Raw genomic sequence first — 17,685 nt, 5'->3', positions numbered from 1 at the left:
ATTGTGCTTTGTCATGAATTAAAATGGCTAATTGTTTCCACATACCTTTCTAAGCATGCCCACATTCCTGCCAAATCACATAATGATCCAGATCACAGTAAAAGATCAAATCTAGCCTCTGGAAGAGTTTGGGTTTGAAGAGAGGTGACTAAATTCAAACTTAGGTACAGAGAACAAAACAGCCCAGGCTACTCATCAAAGCCATGTACAGTTACAAGAAGACATCTTTACTAATTACCAAGCATACTGACAAGGTAGAGAGCAGAACTGTGAAGTTCATATTCATGAGCAGAGGCAATTCCCACATGGACTTGCAAAATATGAAGGGCTGTCAATAGCTTTGAGCTGGGACTATATAAGGCCAAATTAGTCTGGAATGAATCCAGCGTGAAATGTGGTACCTGCATACATTGTCAAACAAGAGAATCAGTCATCAACAAGTCCCCATTATGGCAGGATGCACCAAAGGAAAACACAGGCACAATACAGTTTGGGGCAAAACAGCTTTATTCCACTCACATAAATATCTAGTTGGCTGCTAGCTGTGCTTACAGTGATCCCAGAGAGAGGGAGAGAGAACACATGGTCAGGACCTCGGCTTTATACCATGGGCTCTCTGGGCCCACCTGGTGGTCGGATGTCATTAGACTGGGTGTCATGTCTCTAGGCCACCTGTTGTCTGAGTGATGTACTGCAGCGTATCATCACACCCATAATTAAAACTTCTAGCCAGGCCAATAATTTGGAATCCTGCATTTTTTTTTCCTAACTAAATTTTAAAAATTTTAAATGTAACCATACAGCAGAGTAAAAGTGCCACCCTATTTACACCCAATTAACCAACACCCCCTATATGTTTCGAATGGTGGGAGGAATCCAGAGCCCCCGGAGAAACTTACTCAGACACAGGGAGAATGTACAAACTCCTTACAGAAAGTGGAGGATCCAAACCCTGGTCCCGATCATTGTTGCTATAAAGGCATTGCGCCAACCATGCCGCCCCACCCAAATGTTTCACAAGAAGAAAACTGCATGTCATCTCCAAGAGGTTGGTCACTAATTCCCACCCCCCCCCCCCCCATCACCCCTGTCACTAATACCACCCTCAAACTCTTCTGTCTCCAATACCACCAACTATCCTGACAGGTTAGAATTTCTGGTACCACAGCATTGAGCATAAAAGTTGTAAAGACATGTTGTAGTTGCATAAAACTTTAGTTAAGCTACATTTGGAGTATTGTGAAGGCTTTGGAGAGGGTTCAAAAGAGGTTCACCCAGATATTTCCTGGATTAGAATTTACTCAGATGAGAGAGTACTTGCTCTGAAGAGACATTGCACAAGCGTGGAGTGTGTTTCTGAGGGTTCAGTGGCTGAGGGGTGACCTGAAATAAACAAATACAATTAGGATATATAGAGAATTAATCTTTTTCCCAATTTAAAATGTCAGCTATTAGAGGGCTTATATTTAAGGTCAGAAGGGGAAAGTTTAAAGATTGGAAAAACAGGTTTGTTTACATAGAGAATGTAGGTGCATGGAACATGCTGCCATGAGAGGAGATGGATGTTGATATGATTACAACATTCAAGAAGTATTTAGATGGGAGAATGAACAAGCAGGGAATGGACTGATGTAGACTATGTGCAGCCAGATGGGATTAGTGTAAATTTAATTTAGATTTAGACATATAGCGTATTAACAGGCCCTTCCACCCCACAAGCCCATGCCAACCAGCTGCACCCAAATGACACACAACCCTGTAAATTTAAATTGACATCATTGTTGCCTGTTTTTGTGTTGTACTTCCCTGTGTTCTATGTTCTTTGTTCTACGAAAAGGTATCGTCTTTCTGTGAGATTCATTAAAAGACTAATTTTTCCACTAAAATATGTTTTTTTCCTGTCAAGTATCTTCAAGTTTATCTTATTGCAACATTTCCTGCGGTATTTTCCTGAAGCATATCAAGCAATGCCTTATCTTCTCTTGAAAGCAAAAATCTGCAGCACTTCCTCCAACCTAGTCTATTGCATTATCTGGTTGTGATGTGGTCTAATCTACATTGGTGAGACCAAGTGTAGTCGGCGAACGCTTTGCAGAGAATATGCACTCAGTCCACCACGGCCATCTCGAGCATGCAGTTGCAGGTTATTTCAATTCCACTTCCTATTCCGATTCAACCTGTCCATTCTTGGCCTTTTTAACTGCAAAAGGTGAGGTCAAACACAAACTAGAAAAACAACATCTCATTTCCAATTTCAGGTGACCCACTGCCCTGTATTCCTTTCGTACTCCTATCAGTCCACCCTGGGCCTCTGTTCCTTTGTTCATGTTTTCCATCTTTCCTCATGACATGTACTCATCACCCAACTCACCTGGTTTTATCTGCCAATCACCTACATACCTATCTACCAGGGTTTCTTTTCTCTTGTTTCATCTTCCCCCCACGTTCCATCTGCCCCTGCCCATCATCCCTGCCTTATTTGGTTCCACCTATCACCCTCTAACCTCTATCTCTCCCCTTCTGCCTCTTCTCCTCCACTTTGCTCAATCTGCCATCATCTCCCTCTCATCTGGTTCCACCAATATTGGACAGCATTTTTTCAAAAGGTTTGCTTCTTGGAAAAATAATAGATTATGACAGACTACTTCAAGCTGAACACAAAGATAATTTCAGACTTGCTGTATCACGTAGGAAGTTGGAGACACATTAAATTAACTTTTATTGAATTTAACTTGTTTAATCACATAATGATGCTGAGACATTGCATTAGTTCAACTGACCAAAAAGTTTTTGCTGCTGATTTTCATTTGTACTCAGCATCTGATGCCTCTCATGTCAGTATCCTTGATATGGGTTTTCACTTTTTTGAAAATAGCTTTCAATAATAGAGAATGGAACTTCACTTTACACCATTTTGGCTTATTTTGGCTCTTGTTTCGTAAAGCGGGGTATATATATATATAAAATATACTGTATAAATATAATATATTGACTGTCTTCTATCCACACCCTCTGTCCCATGAAAGGTCTTGACTATCTCTTTTCCTCCACAGATATAGCCTGGCACTATGAGTACTGGAAGTCTGTTTTTGCTCCAGATTCAAGCATCTGAAATATCTTGAGGACCCAAAAATCTGCAGAAATTGATGGAAAATGAAAGCAGAAAAATGGCAGAAACATTCAGGAGATGTGATGGCATCTGTGGAGTGGGAAATAGAGCCAAAGTTTCAAAACTGCTACCTTCTATCAAAACTATGACAGGTTAGAAAATAAGTATTCATTGAGTGTTGAAGGCCTGTTGGTTACAGCTGATCTGTCTGGAGGAGATCAGAATGTTGAATGGGAAAAGAGAGCAGAAAGTAGAACACAACTGTTGCAGGCAACTTTGAATAAAATAAAAATGTTTGAAATACCTTGCAGGTAAGTATAAATAAACCTGAGTTCATTTTAAGGGCTGAATAGAGAAGTTCAGACCCTCTCACCTCCTCCCCTCAAACCCCCTCATCTCCCCACTACTCTCTAATGATCCCCTACCTCATACCTCTGGCCTCCTCAACATCCTCCACCACTCTGGCTCCCTCTCTGAGCCCTGCTTGGCCTTTATCGTCCCCTCTGACTTTCCCTTCTCTGTCCTCACCAGAGGCCTTACCTTTGTCCCACTTCACCCACATCTCACTGAGTTCCACATACATCATGATGCCGAACTCTTCTTCCGTGGTCTCCGGCTCCAAGCCCACTTCCACAAACAGGATTCTCCACACCCTACTTGACCCCTTCTCCTGCTTTAAGTGTTCTTCCGCCTCTTGGAAACCTCATCCTGCCCAGCTGCCTGCTCTGGATCCTTTTCCAATTGCTGCTGAGACATCAACCAACTCAACTTCACCACTCTCCGTTCTTATTTCAATCTCACCTCCTCCAAATGCTCTGCCCTCCACTTTCTCTGCAACAATCCCAGCCTCATTATCAAACCCGCCGAGCTCCTGAATTCCTGGGAATTTCACTGGGACAAAGTAGAGTCACTGCTCCCCAACGATGTGAAAACAGCTACTATCTCTAATTCATCACCTCTGTTCACCTCCCTCCCACGGCCTCTTACCTCATTGTGTCCCATCCCCTGCACAGCCTGGTTCTACCTCCTACCCAAAATGAAGGACTCAAGTCCAAAACATTGGTTTTGTATTTTTATCTTTGCTATATAAAGTACACTATTTGACCTGCTGGGTTTCTCCAGCACTGTGTTTTTACTTTAACTTTAAAGACTGATAATCTCACATCAGAACTGATCACAAACTGGAAAGGTAGATTGTTGAAATTTTTTACTTCAGTGTAGAATCCCAAAATTGATAAGGTGCCCAGAAAAAAAGTTTCCTAAGTTTATTGTTGAATCATTTCTAATTGTGAGAGAGAGACAGTAGCAGGCAGTCAAAATGTACGTGGTCTCACAGTTCTAAATGTCACTGGCAGCTTTTAATATTGTACGAGTCTCTCACAGCATTACCTACACTTATAAATAATATTGCAGGTAAATGTGGACACTGAAATAGATTTTCACATTTATACTTGGAATGTGTACAATGCTGCAGGTTTTTCCCCATTGATAATTGCCTAGAAAAGATGGTCATGGGCCTTCTTGAACGGTTGAAGTTTTCTCATCAATGTATTTAGTTCAGATATTTCAGTGTACTCATCATGCAATAAGAAGGGGATTGCAACATTTTTCACACCATGGTGGAGATAAGCTGCAGCTGTAGTTATTTCAGTGATATTGTTGTCCTGTGCTTCATTGTTGAGATTTCATGGGAGTGAGAGGTTGTCAAAGTAAACTTATTGAATTGCTGACGTGAAACCTTTAGATAAAGTACACTGCAGCTAAATGTGATGGAGAAGTAGATATAGAATAATATGCTCAGAAATTCATCCTTAATTGAAAGTATGAAAGTGAGCTATATTAGCATCAACACCTTGTTGAACTCTGCTTCCAAAATTCTTCTTTAACATCAATGAATTTATACAACATTGCAGCTCATCACTGATTTTAAAATATTCAATAGCTAACCACCAACAAGCCTTGTAACAATCAGGAAGAAGCTACAAACATCCCACACAACTGATGTATTGAATGGTGAAGTTGAATGGATTGGAATGGCCTTATTAGTTCTAACTAGCATGAAAGTATGGTTGACTGCAAAGTGGCAATCAGCAGGTTTACTTAATTACATGATGTGCTGGGAGGATATATTGTGCAAGGTTGCCAAATTTTATAAAATCATCAATAATTTATTTAATTGTTGATTTGGAGTGGATCTTCTGCCCACTATGGTTCTACTGCCAAGACTCTGCATATCAAATTATTGAGATAAAGGGGAAAATATATCTTTAAGAATCCATTAACTAATTTAGAACAGCTTCAAATGAAGTAAATTAAAAACTCCAAAGTTCTTTGATCTGAATTAACTAAAAATGAAATAAAGAAGGATAAAGCCAGGTTTTAGCCTTTTAAAAAATTCTTTTAAAGCTAACCTCTAATAAACTTCACAATGATCTTTACATTTCTTGTCAGCTAAATACTTATCCTTATTTGGCTCAATTAAGCTGGTACTTCAAGATTCAAGATTCTTTTATTGTCATATAGTAAAACAGAAAATGTAATATGATACAAAATTTCCTTCAGTTTATTGTAAGGCAAACAAAGACTCCCCATCAGCAGAAATTGCGCGGCGTCCCTTACAGACAGAGAAAGAGAGGCAAAAGAGAGTCCCCAGACTTATTAAGTGTCTATGGGTTTGCACCCAGCTCTTCCACAGTTTCCACAGCCACACAGCCTTCCATTCAAACTCGAGCAACTCGAGCTCCAGACCCCAACCTCTGAAACAATCAGGAAGCTCTCAGTGCCCTCAGAACTCTCTCCCATATCTGGTATCCCTTCAGCCAATCTCAATCCAGTCTCCAGCAGTTCATAGCCTGGTCTTGAGTCACCAACAGCCCACCACCTGTATGTTCTTTAGTCTCAGAGCCCCTGGCTTAAAGGAACACTAACTTCATGCAAAATGCTAATTTAAATGCAGTGGATAAGATAGGAAATCTGAGGTAGGTTGGCTTTAACATGCTAAATGTGATCTATCCAAATCATTGCGATGTATTGAAATGGAATTTATCAGTCTTCTTCAGCAACTTGTTGAGTGGTCAAGGTCAATTTTTGTCATAAAATTTCCTTGCTCAACAATCACTCCACCTACCTCAATATTTCTTAAAATTAAAATTTAAACATACACATGGTAACAGCCCCTACCGGCCCACGAGCCCGTGCCACCCAAATATCCCAATTAACCTACAAACTCGGTACATCTTTAAAAATATCACTGAGAACAATACTGAATTTAAGGTTCATGATGTGTAAGCCAGGGCTTTTTAGGAAAGTCAAAGAACCTCAAATGACTATTTTATCGATGAGATTAAAACTTAGCCCCAAAAAGCACAATTTAATTTTAAAAATCCAATTATTTTTGGGAAACCTGTAACTGTTTAAAATTTATTCCATTCTTTATTTGTGATATTAATTATTTCAATTAATTAGAATATAAGAGGTGAGCAAAAGTATCAAAAAAATGTTTTAAGCATAAACAAAAAGATGACAAAATAGAATGAGAAATATGATGTTGCAGGAGATCATTTTTGAAAGAATTTTAATAAAAATGTATACAGTAAATTATTGCAATAATAATTGCCACCACATAACAATCATCAGGGTTCTTACTAATACTATTTGTGTAGCTAGTAAAAATTGCAATTATGTAAGTGCCATTGGTTTTTATCGCTAATTTATTCAGAAACTCTACTACTAATATACTTTCCTTCTCCATCCCCATATCCTTTTTCTTTAATATCCAGAATTCAGTTGATCTATTTTGATGTATGAGCCTCTTCAGCCCTCTAAGCTGGAGAATTACAAAGGTCTGCCACACTCCAAATGAAGAAATTTCTCTGTATTTCAGTCATAACTGGCATATCCTCTGAGTTCTAGCTCCATAGTCAGGAAAAAACATATCCTCTCCATATCTTTTATCTCAAGCCCTCTAAGAATTTTTCTCATTTCAATTTCATCATCTCTTATTCTTCTTGGGTGTGTAGAACAGAGACCTGGTATATTCAAGCTCTCCTTGGAACCAGTATGATGAACTTCCATTGCATTCTCACAATAGCAACTATAAACTGTTTTGGTAAGAAAATTGTACACAACACTCCACATGTGGTTCCACTGAAGCCCCAAGTAATTTATCCTTATACTCAAGCCCTCTTGCACTAAAGGCCAAACCACGATTTCCTCTGCATCATCTTCCTCAACTTTACTTTGTAATGATGTCATCTCGATTCTGTTAGCAAAGTTAAATTTAATCATACATGTTACAGAATTTCACAATATTAGCAACATGGTTTAAAGCTATTTTACCTAAAAAATACTTTGCTTGCTGTGTGCAGGTCAGAAAGTTAAATGGCATGGAATTGTACCTGCCCTGACGCCTCTGTCAAATATTAAGAGATGCGGGTGGGGAAAAAATGAGAGATATAGTTGCAGCACCAACGTAAGATAAAAGACTAGGAACACTGATAGAAGTTCCCTCCAAAGTAGATTTAAAGTGATTCCCCGGCCCAGCATTATCCCTTTTCGTAAAATCATACTTTGTTGAATCCTTTAGTGTCAGTTTCTAATGATGCGGAACAATTCCATCAATGAGCCACATCTGACATTCAACATGATCCACACTTGCAGCGAGCAAATCTGCCTAACTCCAAGACTAAACCCAAAGAGGCTGATATCCAAAACTAATCCCCACAGCATAGAATAACCAGACTTAGCAAACAGTCCTTCCATCCCGGTGGATCAGTAGGTACAAAATTAGCTGACATTTAACCAAAGTTCTACCAACATTCAGTGAAATAATGATCTAATGTACATGGTGCATATTTTTGAGGATAAGAGGACACAGTTTTAGGATTAAAGATCACTTAGAACAGAAAGGTGGAAAAATTTCTTTAGACAGAGGGTGGAGAATCTGTGGAATTTGTGGCCACAGGCAGTTGTGGTGACTAGGTCATTGGGTGTATTTAAGGCAGAGATTGACAGGCTCTTGATTAGCCAGGGCATCAAAGGTTATGGGGAGAAGGATTGAGTGGGGAAAAATGGATCAGCTAATGATTGAATGGTGGGGCAGACTCTTATGGCCTTATCTTCTGTAACCCTGGACATTTAACATGTGATATAAATTATTTGGAAGGACTGATCTTGTGATTTGTGGGTTAATTATCAACATTTGTTTCAGCTAATAATTCTGCTAGTCTCGATTTTGACAAGTCCAGAAAAGATTCTGGCTGACAGTTTTGGCATTTGCACATTGCAATTTGGCTTTTAAGTATTTGTGTGACAGTTCTCGAGCATTCACAGATGATCGAAACAAAATGATTGATAATCGCAACAGAAACTAAAGCAGAAAACCTAGCTTGCAGCAGATATACACTTTCAATGGCAGTCATTCAAGATCTACATAAAAGAGCCTCAGTTCTGTTTTCTGATATATATGTAAATTCCACTGGCAATTAAGATATTTATTTATCACCGTCATTTCTTAGAATTCTTTTGTATATATAAATCTAAACATCATGCAGCATTAACACTATATTATCCAAGAGTATTCATCAGACGGGAGAGGTTAAATTCCATTAACATTCAGGTTGTTCACAACCACAGAATTCTTTTTCCTGATATGTGCAAGATTCCTGGGCAGCTACAAGAACTCGTCTGTCTTTCAGTACATCACCGCCAACCCCCTTCATGGATTCAAACTCATTGAAGATTCTGCTGCACAGGGTAAAGACTTGAAATTGTGAAATATTTCAAGCACAACAACGAAAGCTGTCAGAGAATGGAACCCTGCTAGATCCCGGTGTGCTGAAATTCTTTTAAGTGCCTGAGCTGCTCTGATGGTGAAGTTCATTATGCTAAGGTTCTATGAATGTAAATGGTCTGCTCTGCTTGTCACAACACTGCAGGGATTCGGAAATGGCAAAAACCCTCCAGTGAGGAGCAGATGGAGGGAGAAGGTTTTTCAAGCAGTTTTTGAGGAGAAATGCACAAGGCTGCGTGCAACCCTCAAGAGAGCCATAGGTTTGAACTTTGGTTAGCATTTGCTCCAACAGATGGTAGCTGAAGTACCACAGGCAGAAAGGATAGCCTAAGAACGAAGGTAACATTCATAATTCCCAGATGATTGCATTAATCAGCTATTGCAGCCAGTTTCTGCTTACGATCGCACACCCTCCTTTACTTTCAGGGAATAATAGTTTTCCTGGTTTTTAGGAAGAGCTTTGTGTTCACACATGGAGCCAAAAGAGTAATCTATTATTCCTTTCGGAAGCACACAATTCACCTGCTCATGTTTTCTGCTACTCTCTGCTTAAGAAGATGATGGATTCCCCTCTCCTATAACAGAAAGCATCCCTGATGTGCTCTAGGAAGCTGGAAACTGAAATGCATGATATGTAGGAACTAAGAAGTGAGGTTTATGGTACTGCAGATATTTACCTCTACAAGTAGGACTATCCAGGCTCAGGACTGGAGGCCTGCCTGCCGAAAGTGACAAGATGCTATCAGAAGTACCTGACAAAATCTGAGATACTGAGGTTATTACACAGTTGTAAAGGTCTCACAGAGACCTTTAGGGTGGCATCTTTAGATAGTGTCCTACTGACCTGCCTCCTTTGGGCTCCCACAGTAAGCCTTCCCTCTATCTCATGATTCTGTAGGATTCTCAGTGGGGAGTCAGAAAATAGATGATACACATGTATTGATAACACCCATGCCTGTTTCTCATGTCCCTGATAGCGATGTTTAATGCACATTATAATTACTAGTTCCTCAGAGGTATTATAACTGCTATACCCAAAAGTGCTAGAGAAACTCACCATTGTAGAGATGATTGTAGATTTTAGGAAAGCAAAACTTGAGAATCATTGGGGGAATCAGAGATGGAGAATGTAAGCAACATTAAATTCCTGGGGGTCACTATCTTGGAGGACCTTTCTTGGACATAGCATGTTAATGCCATTGTGAAGAAAACACATCAGCATCTCTAGTTCCTCAAAAGTTTCAAGAGGTTTGGTATGACATCTGAAACCTTGGCAAACTGTGGTGACAGGTCGCATCATGGCACGATATGGGGTGGGGAGGGGGGGTTCTAAAACCCTCTGAGCGTAAAACCCTGCAAAAGGTAGTGGACACAGCCCAGTACATCACAGGCAAAACTCTCGCCCCCACCCTCCATATAGTGCTATCAATTAATCCCGACAAACCAGAAGTCGAGATTAATAGGCTTTAATCACTATAAACTCACAGGTATCTCTTACATGCTGTTGGCCTGATTCCAAGGAAACACTGAGGGAGGTGATTGGGCTGTACTGCCTTTATTAGGAAACCTGAGGGGGAAGAGTTACAGTATCAGTGGTGGGCCAACCAGTATGAGGCATGTTTTACAGTGTTCCACCACATACACCCCTTCTTTTGAAACAAACTCCAGTGGGGTGAAGTGTCAGAGTCCATTTGGAGTCTATCTACAGGTTCAGACTGTCCAGTAGTTTTGTCCATTGAACTGATCATCTCAGTCCCGACTGTGGTGTAGTTGTTGGATCCTGGGCAGTAGTCTGTGTGACAGCTGTGGTTCGGATGACTGAACAGAACCATTTGGGGATGGGTTGGGGGGGGTGCTGTTGGTTGAGGTTGAGATGGTGCAACTGGTGCCAACGGTGGAGTCAGATACCTCCCTAGTAGTTGTAGGGGAAGGGAGGGAGGTGCTGTTCGGTCAGCCATGGTCGGTCAGGTTGCCAGGTTCCAAAAAAAGACAGTGTCTCTCTACCCATCCTGGTACTGCTCGTAGGCATACTGGGGGTTCACATGGAGGAGGTGGACCTTCTCGACCAGGGGGGTCTGCTTTATGGGTTTTGGAGTGACTCCAGAGTAGCACAGGCCCTGGGGTCATCAGCTTGACTGGTAGCATGGTTCCCAATGCTAAACTCCTGGGGAAGGAGAATAATTTTTCATGTGGGGATCACATTTGTTGCAGAACAGAGGAGGGACCTGGTGACATGGATTGCCTCTGGTAGGATCTCTTGCCACTGGGAGATGGGCAGCCCTTTTGACTTGAGGGGCAGGAGGACTGCCCTTCAAATAGTGCCATTCTCCCTTTCTACCTGACCATTCCCTCAGGGGTTACAGCTGGTGGTCCTGCTCATGGCTATACCTTTGGCCAGCAGGTATTGGTGCACCTCCTCGCTCTTGAATGAGGACCTCCAGTCACTGTGGATGTAACTGGAGTATCCGAAGAGTGTGAAGAGGTTAAGCAGAGACTTATTAACAGTGGCTGTGGTCGTATCTGGGCAGGGGATGGCAAACAGTAATCATGAGTATTCGTCAACAATGTTGAGAAAATACACATTCCAGTTCATGGGGCCCTTGAAGTCAATACTTAGACATTCGAAGGGGCAGGTGGCCTTGATCATGTGAGCTTCCTCCGGCCGGTAGAAGTGTGGCTTGTACTCCGCACAGACTGGGCAGTTGCAGGTCAGCTCCCTGATATCCTCATCTGAGTATGGGAGATTGCAGGCTCTTACAAAGTGATAGAGCCTGGTGACCCCATAGTGGCAGAGGCTGTTGTGAAGGGCTTGGAGGCGATCTGCTTGCATGTTGGTGGAGGTACCCAGGGATAGGGCATCGGGAGGCTTGTTGAGCTTCCAGGGCTGGTACAAGGTCTCGTAGTTGTTGGTGGACAGTTCAATTCCCCCTTTGGGATCCTGTCGCTCTTAATTTGCATAAGAACATAAGAAATAGGAGCAGGAGTATGCCATCCGGCCTGTCGATCCTGCTCCGCCATTCAACAAGATCATGGCTTATCTGATCATTGACTCAACTTAGATGGCTGCTTAGACTTCTGCTGACAGGGAAAGGTGATAGATTTTACCAGAGGGTCGGATTTGACTGCATAATTAGAGACCCCTTGTGCATAATATGAAAAGAACCCCAGGCACCTTATCAGAGTCTTGAGGCTATTGGGGAGTGAGAGCTCCAGCAGGGGCCACATACATTCAGGGTCAGGACCAATTACTCCATTCTCCACCATGCACCCTAGTATAGCCAGGAACATGCATTTCTTTTGGTTATACATGAGGTTTAGGTTTATGGAGGAATTTTTGCAGGTTATCATCGTGATCCTGCTGGTCAAGGCCACAGATGGTCACATTGTCCAGGTAGGGAAACATGGCTTTCAGTTGGTGGTCATCCACCATTTGGTCCATCTCCCTCTGGAAGACCAAAACCTCATTTGTGACTCGAAAGGGAACCCTGAGGAAATGAGATTGCTGTCTGCCTCGAACGCTGTGTATGGGCTGTCCTCCGGAAAGATTGTGAGCTGGTTAAAGGCTGTCTTGAGATCGATGGTGGAGAAGACCCAGTACTGGGCAATCTTGTTCACCATGTCAGCTCTGCGAGGGAGGAAGTAGGCATCCAAGAGGGTAAACTGGTTGATGGTTTAGTTGTAGTCTATGATCATCCTGTACTGCTCTTTACCACCACTACCTGTGCTCTCCAAGGGCTGGTGGTGGGCTCTATGATGCCCTTGGGCAGCAGTCATTTAACCTCACCCTTGATAAAGGCTCTGACCTTGGGGTTGTATCGTCTGCTCTTAGTTGCCAAAAGCTTACAGTTGGGAGTGAGATTTTCGAACTGAGGGAGGGGTGAGACATGGAGGGTGGACAGATTGCAGGTCATGTGCAGTGGGTGGTGTTTGCGTCAGCGATTGTCTGTGTTCGGGGAACGGGCGGGAGGTTTAAAAGTCGGTTATTCCTGACCATGAGGAAGGGGTAGGGGCAATCATATTCCATCAGAACACTTTTAAGTTGTCACTGGAAGTCCAGTCACACTATGACTGACGCATAGCGTTGTTGCATAACAAGCAATTTAAAATCCTTGTACTTGGTGCCACCCATGGTTAATGTTACTGCGTAGCTACCTTGGATTTCAGTCAAGTGGAACTTGGAGATTTTACACTGGACTGGGGTTCCTGTGAGGTAGCAGTGCAGTCCAGTGCCTGGGAGTATAAAACATTCAGTGCTTCCCATGTCAAACAAGCAGTTTACCTCAATGTCCATGGTGGACCTTGCTAATTGATGTGGGCTGCTCTGGTCCAGAATGATAGATGCCAATGTCAGCTCATTGTCCTGCTACTATATGTGTGCTCTGGTGACCTCCAAGATGTCTGCCCCGAAGATGGCTGCTTCCATGGTTCACACACGGTTGCCTCTGGAAATGAAGCTGGAAGTGATGCCAACCCGGGTTGTCATCCCCAGGTTCCCACCGTGCTGTTCTCCATGACCGGAAGTGGTGCCAGAAGCGATGCGGTCCAAGATGGCAACAGCTGCTGCCCACACACGGTGCAGTAAGAGGAAGGTCTGGGCCTACAAACCTTTGCGTTGTGTCCTTTTTTTCTGCAGCTGGAGCAGGTTGTGTTTCTGGCTGGACAGTTCCTCCACAGTTGTTTCGTCTGGCCGCAGTAATAGCACTTTGGGTGCTCAGTGTTAGTGGCTGCTGTTAGGGACCCCACACCCAAAGGTGGCGGCACCCTTTCTCCCCATGTGGTAGTCATGTTACTGGAGGGGCAAGCCTCCGCATTCTGTTGGGCTATCTCTAATGATTTGGCGAGATCAACCACGTCCTGCAGGGTCTGATCGCCCTTCTCCAGGAGCCTTTGTCTGATATGGTCAGACCTGAGGCTAGCCACATATGCGTCACTGATCAGCTCCTCCTGGTAGACAGCTGCTGTAATGTCAGTGCAGCCACAAGCTCACCCCAGCTCCCACAAGGTCTAAATGTATGCATCAATGGGCTCATCAGGTGCACGTCAGCAGCTACCAAGGAGGTATCTGGTATAGATTATGTCCTTCAGGGCCTAGTACTGCTTTTGCTGAGTAAGTGTCACAGCTCTAATCATCTGGAAAACATGGTGGCCGACCCGTGCAAACAGCAGGTCTCTTGTCAACTTCTTCTCAAATATCATGTCTCCTTATAAAGGCGTTCAAGCAGTGCAGCCTCTGGTTGAATTTTACGAAGGCCTCTGGATCCTTCGGGTTAGTTTCCAGCTTCTCCACTCGAATAGCCTTGTCCATGGCATGAAATTATAGCGATTAAATTGTAGCGCTATCAATTAGACCTCACAGGCCAGAAATCAAGATAAATAGGCTTTAATTACTATAAACACAGGCATATCTTACAAGTCCTTGGCCCGATTCCAAGGCAATTACTGAGGGAGGGGATTGGGCTGTACTGCCTTTATTTGGAATCCTGAGGGGGAGGAGTTACAGTATCAGGGGTGGGCCAACTAGTACAATGCATGTATTACAGTGTTACACCACACCCCCACATCACCCCCATCAAGAACATCTATGTGAAATGCTGATGTCAGAGAGCAGCAACAACCATCAAGGATCCACACCACCCAGGACATGCTCTGTTCTTGCTGCTGCCATCAGGAAAGAGGTACAGGTGCCACAAGACACGTACCACCAGTTTCAGGAACAGCTGCTACCCCTCCACCATCACTTCACTTCAGAGTCTGCAGGAGTCATCTGATGTTCCCATTGTGGCCTACTCTTCATTGGAAAGACTATGCGCAGACTGGGGATCATTTCATTGAGCAGCTTCACTCTGTCCACTGCAGAAAGAGGGACCTCCTAGTGGCAAACGATTTTAATTCCACCCACTGATATGTCTATCCATGGGCGTCATGCACTGCCAAACTGAGGCTACCCACAAATTGAAAGAACATACCTAATATTCTTTCTAGGCACCCTCCAACAAGATGGCATTAACATTGACTTCTCCAGTTTCCATTAAACATCACCTCTTTTCCTGCCCTCTGACTCCTATCCTCCAGCTCCCTGCTCTCTTCCCTTCGCTCTCCATTCAGAAAGCTACCCCCTCCGCCATCATTTCTCAGTTCTTCTACTCTCCCACTATGATCTCTTACCTTTTAGCCTATGCTTCTCCCCTGAACTTACCTCCTTTCTCTCCTATTCCTCTTCCCCCCACCATTTTATCCAGTTGTGTGCCTGCATTTTTAATCAGCCACATATTTTAACACAAAGTAATTGTGTCCATGGTGACCCATTCATAAGATAAAACTTGACAATGACTTATTTAATTACCATATATTTCGGTGTATAAGTTGCGTCATGAAACCCTCAAAATTTTCTCAAAAGGAGGGGGTTGACTTATTCGCTGGATATACTTTTGAGACCTTAAATTCATAGAAAAAGAAAACAGATTGACATCAATTCGGTGTATAAATCGATGCTGGAAGCACCTCCCCACCGCCATCGCTTCCCGACACCTCCCTACTGCTGGGCGCCGCCATGAGCACTCCTACCTCAGACCCTGAGGTCGCTGTCACCGCTCCTGCCTGGTAAGCTGAGGTTCTTGCCCCTGCTGGGAACACGATGTCGGCACTCCAGCTCTGTGGGCCATTGCCATTGCTGCCTGGTAAGCCAAGGTTCCTGCTCCCGCTTGGAACACAATGTCACTGCTCCAGCTCCGTGGGCTTCGCCATTGCTGTCTGGTAGGCCAAGATTTATTTTTTTACTTACTTAATTTACAGCTTTGTTACTTGCGACTGGGGTGTATTAAAAATTTTTGGGTTGTTCCTGGGAGGCCCATACAACCTTAAAAATAGGGGTAAACTTATAAGCCAGATATATCATAAAACCATTAAAATTAAGATGAAAAATGTGGGTCAACTTATATGCTGGTCGAATTATACATCGAAATATATGGTCTTAGTTCAATATTTTTATCGTTTTTTTCTAAACCATTAAAGGATGGAGCAGTGCCAGATGAAGGTAGTGTAGGGCCTGTAGCATTTATTTTAAAGGGGCCCTAAATAGTTCCGGCTGGCGCATGCGTGGTAAAGGGGAAGTGTGACTGCGGTTTCCCCCTGCCCTTCCCCCCCCCTCCAAGAGAGCTTCTGATACTGAACCTGCATGTCTATTTTGGTAAGTTTGAAATAGTCTTAATTATTCTTAACAAAATGATGCTAGCTTTCTCAGATCACTATATAATTAGTGATTGCCAATGGCATATCTAGGGAACTCAGTGCCTATGGCAAGCACTAAAATTCTGCCTCCCCATTAAAACTTAGTTATACATTTTGCACTTACACTGAAATTGCTTCTCTTCTCCCCTCCCCTGTTAAAATTTACATACACATTTTGTTAAAACAAAACTTACTTAAAGTGGCAGCAGGTGATTAGCTCAATGAAGGATCAATGGCCATCTTCATTTCCCATAATCCCCATGCAGCTGGAACCGCTCTGCCAGCACCACTGTGCCAGGGAGACGCAGAGCGGTTCTAGCTGCATGTGGGATTATGGGTAACAAAGACAGCCATTACTCCCACATTGAGCCATTGCCGCAAGCTGTCGAGCAGCCCTGAAGCGGCCCAATCAGATGCCAGATCTGCACTCCAGTGAACTCTGGCAGCACTGCATCCCTGCTGCCATATCGGGAGTTAGATGGGTGAGGGGGCGGGCGGCTGGGTGCCTGGAAGGGTGCAGTTGGGTGGGTGGGCTGCCAAGGCTAAGAACGAGGCAGTTGGGCGAGGCAAGAATAATGGCGCTCTCCCCTTTAAGGTTAGCGATTTTAGCCTATTATCACCTTTAATCAGACTATTGTGCAGTGGCTATGAGATATAACACACCCATAGACTGTGGTAATAACCTAAATTTAAGGTTAGCTATTTTAGCCAATTATCACCTTTAATCAGGATTATTAACACAGGTATTTCATAGCTGCTGCCCAAATATGAAAACAACAGTTTCTCATAATTCATAGTACGTAAACAGGGGGGCCCTTGAAAATATGGGGCCTGTAGCATATGCTACTTTCCCTACGATGTTAATCCAGCCCTGGGATGGAGTGCAGTAGTGGAAAGATCTACAAATTCAGTCGAGAATAGACATAATGTGATTACATTATTAATGGCTCTACTCTTAGGATTTATAGACTACTACAACCCCTGGAATAAGGAAGAACTGTCCTTGGGTATACTTCGCAGGATGATGCAATTGAATTCAGAGCCAAATCTATCTCTGAACGGTAGTTATATAAATTGTCCAGGATGTCAATCAAACCTTGTATGCATTGATATACCCATTGGCAAGCATATTTTACTGAGTGGATGAAATTGCCTTCATTTATCTGTTTATCACGGATGAAAAGCTTGCTGCATTGTATCACACAGACAGAATATGATAATTAACCATAATTTTTTGCACTATTTTTTTAAACCTTGTATTTACAAAATTGAAATTTACAATACCCCTGTCCTTTTGCACCTTATACTGCACAATTCTACTGCTGCAACAAAACAAATTTCATAACACATGTTCATGACAATAAACCTGATTCTGATTTGGATTCTAAAATCATGTTGTTGAATTCTTAACAGACCACTACAGTAGGACAAAGATCTTGTTTGTGCCGACCAAAAGAAGTACATTTTTTGATCTTATTAATTTCCAAGTTTTAGTTGCAAAGCACACCTTGAATATTTTAACAAAGGAATCTCTTTCCTTAATCTTTTAAAAATGTCT

General features: G+C 42.7%; 1 long non-coding RNA gene across 1 annotated transcript; it reads right to left on the bottom strand.

Annotated features, from left to right (window-relative positions):
* Positions 1 to 1,088: 1,088 nt before the first annotated feature.
* Positions 1,089 to 15,641, bottom strand: LOC138762024 (uncharacterized). Its single transcript, XR_011356724.1, has 3 exons — positions 15,465 to 15,641; positions 15,244 to 15,335; positions 1,089 to 1,383 (listed from the first exon to the last, which is right to left on the bottom strand). It is a non-coding gene; the product is annotated as an uncharacterized lncRNA (long non-coding RNA).
* Positions 15,642 to 17,685: the final 2,044 nt, after the last annotated feature.

Source organism: Narcine bancroftii, chromosome 4 (genome assembly GCF_036971445.1).
Source record: "Narcine bancroftii isolate sNarBan1 chromosome 4, sNarBan1.hap1, whole genome shotgun sequence".
NCBI lineage: Eukaryota > Metazoa > Chordata > Chondrichthyes > Torpediniformes > Narcinidae > Narcine > Narcine bancroftii.
The sequence above is the reverse complement of the archived record's forward strand: the minus strand, read 5'-3'. Positions and strand labels throughout refer to the sequence as shown.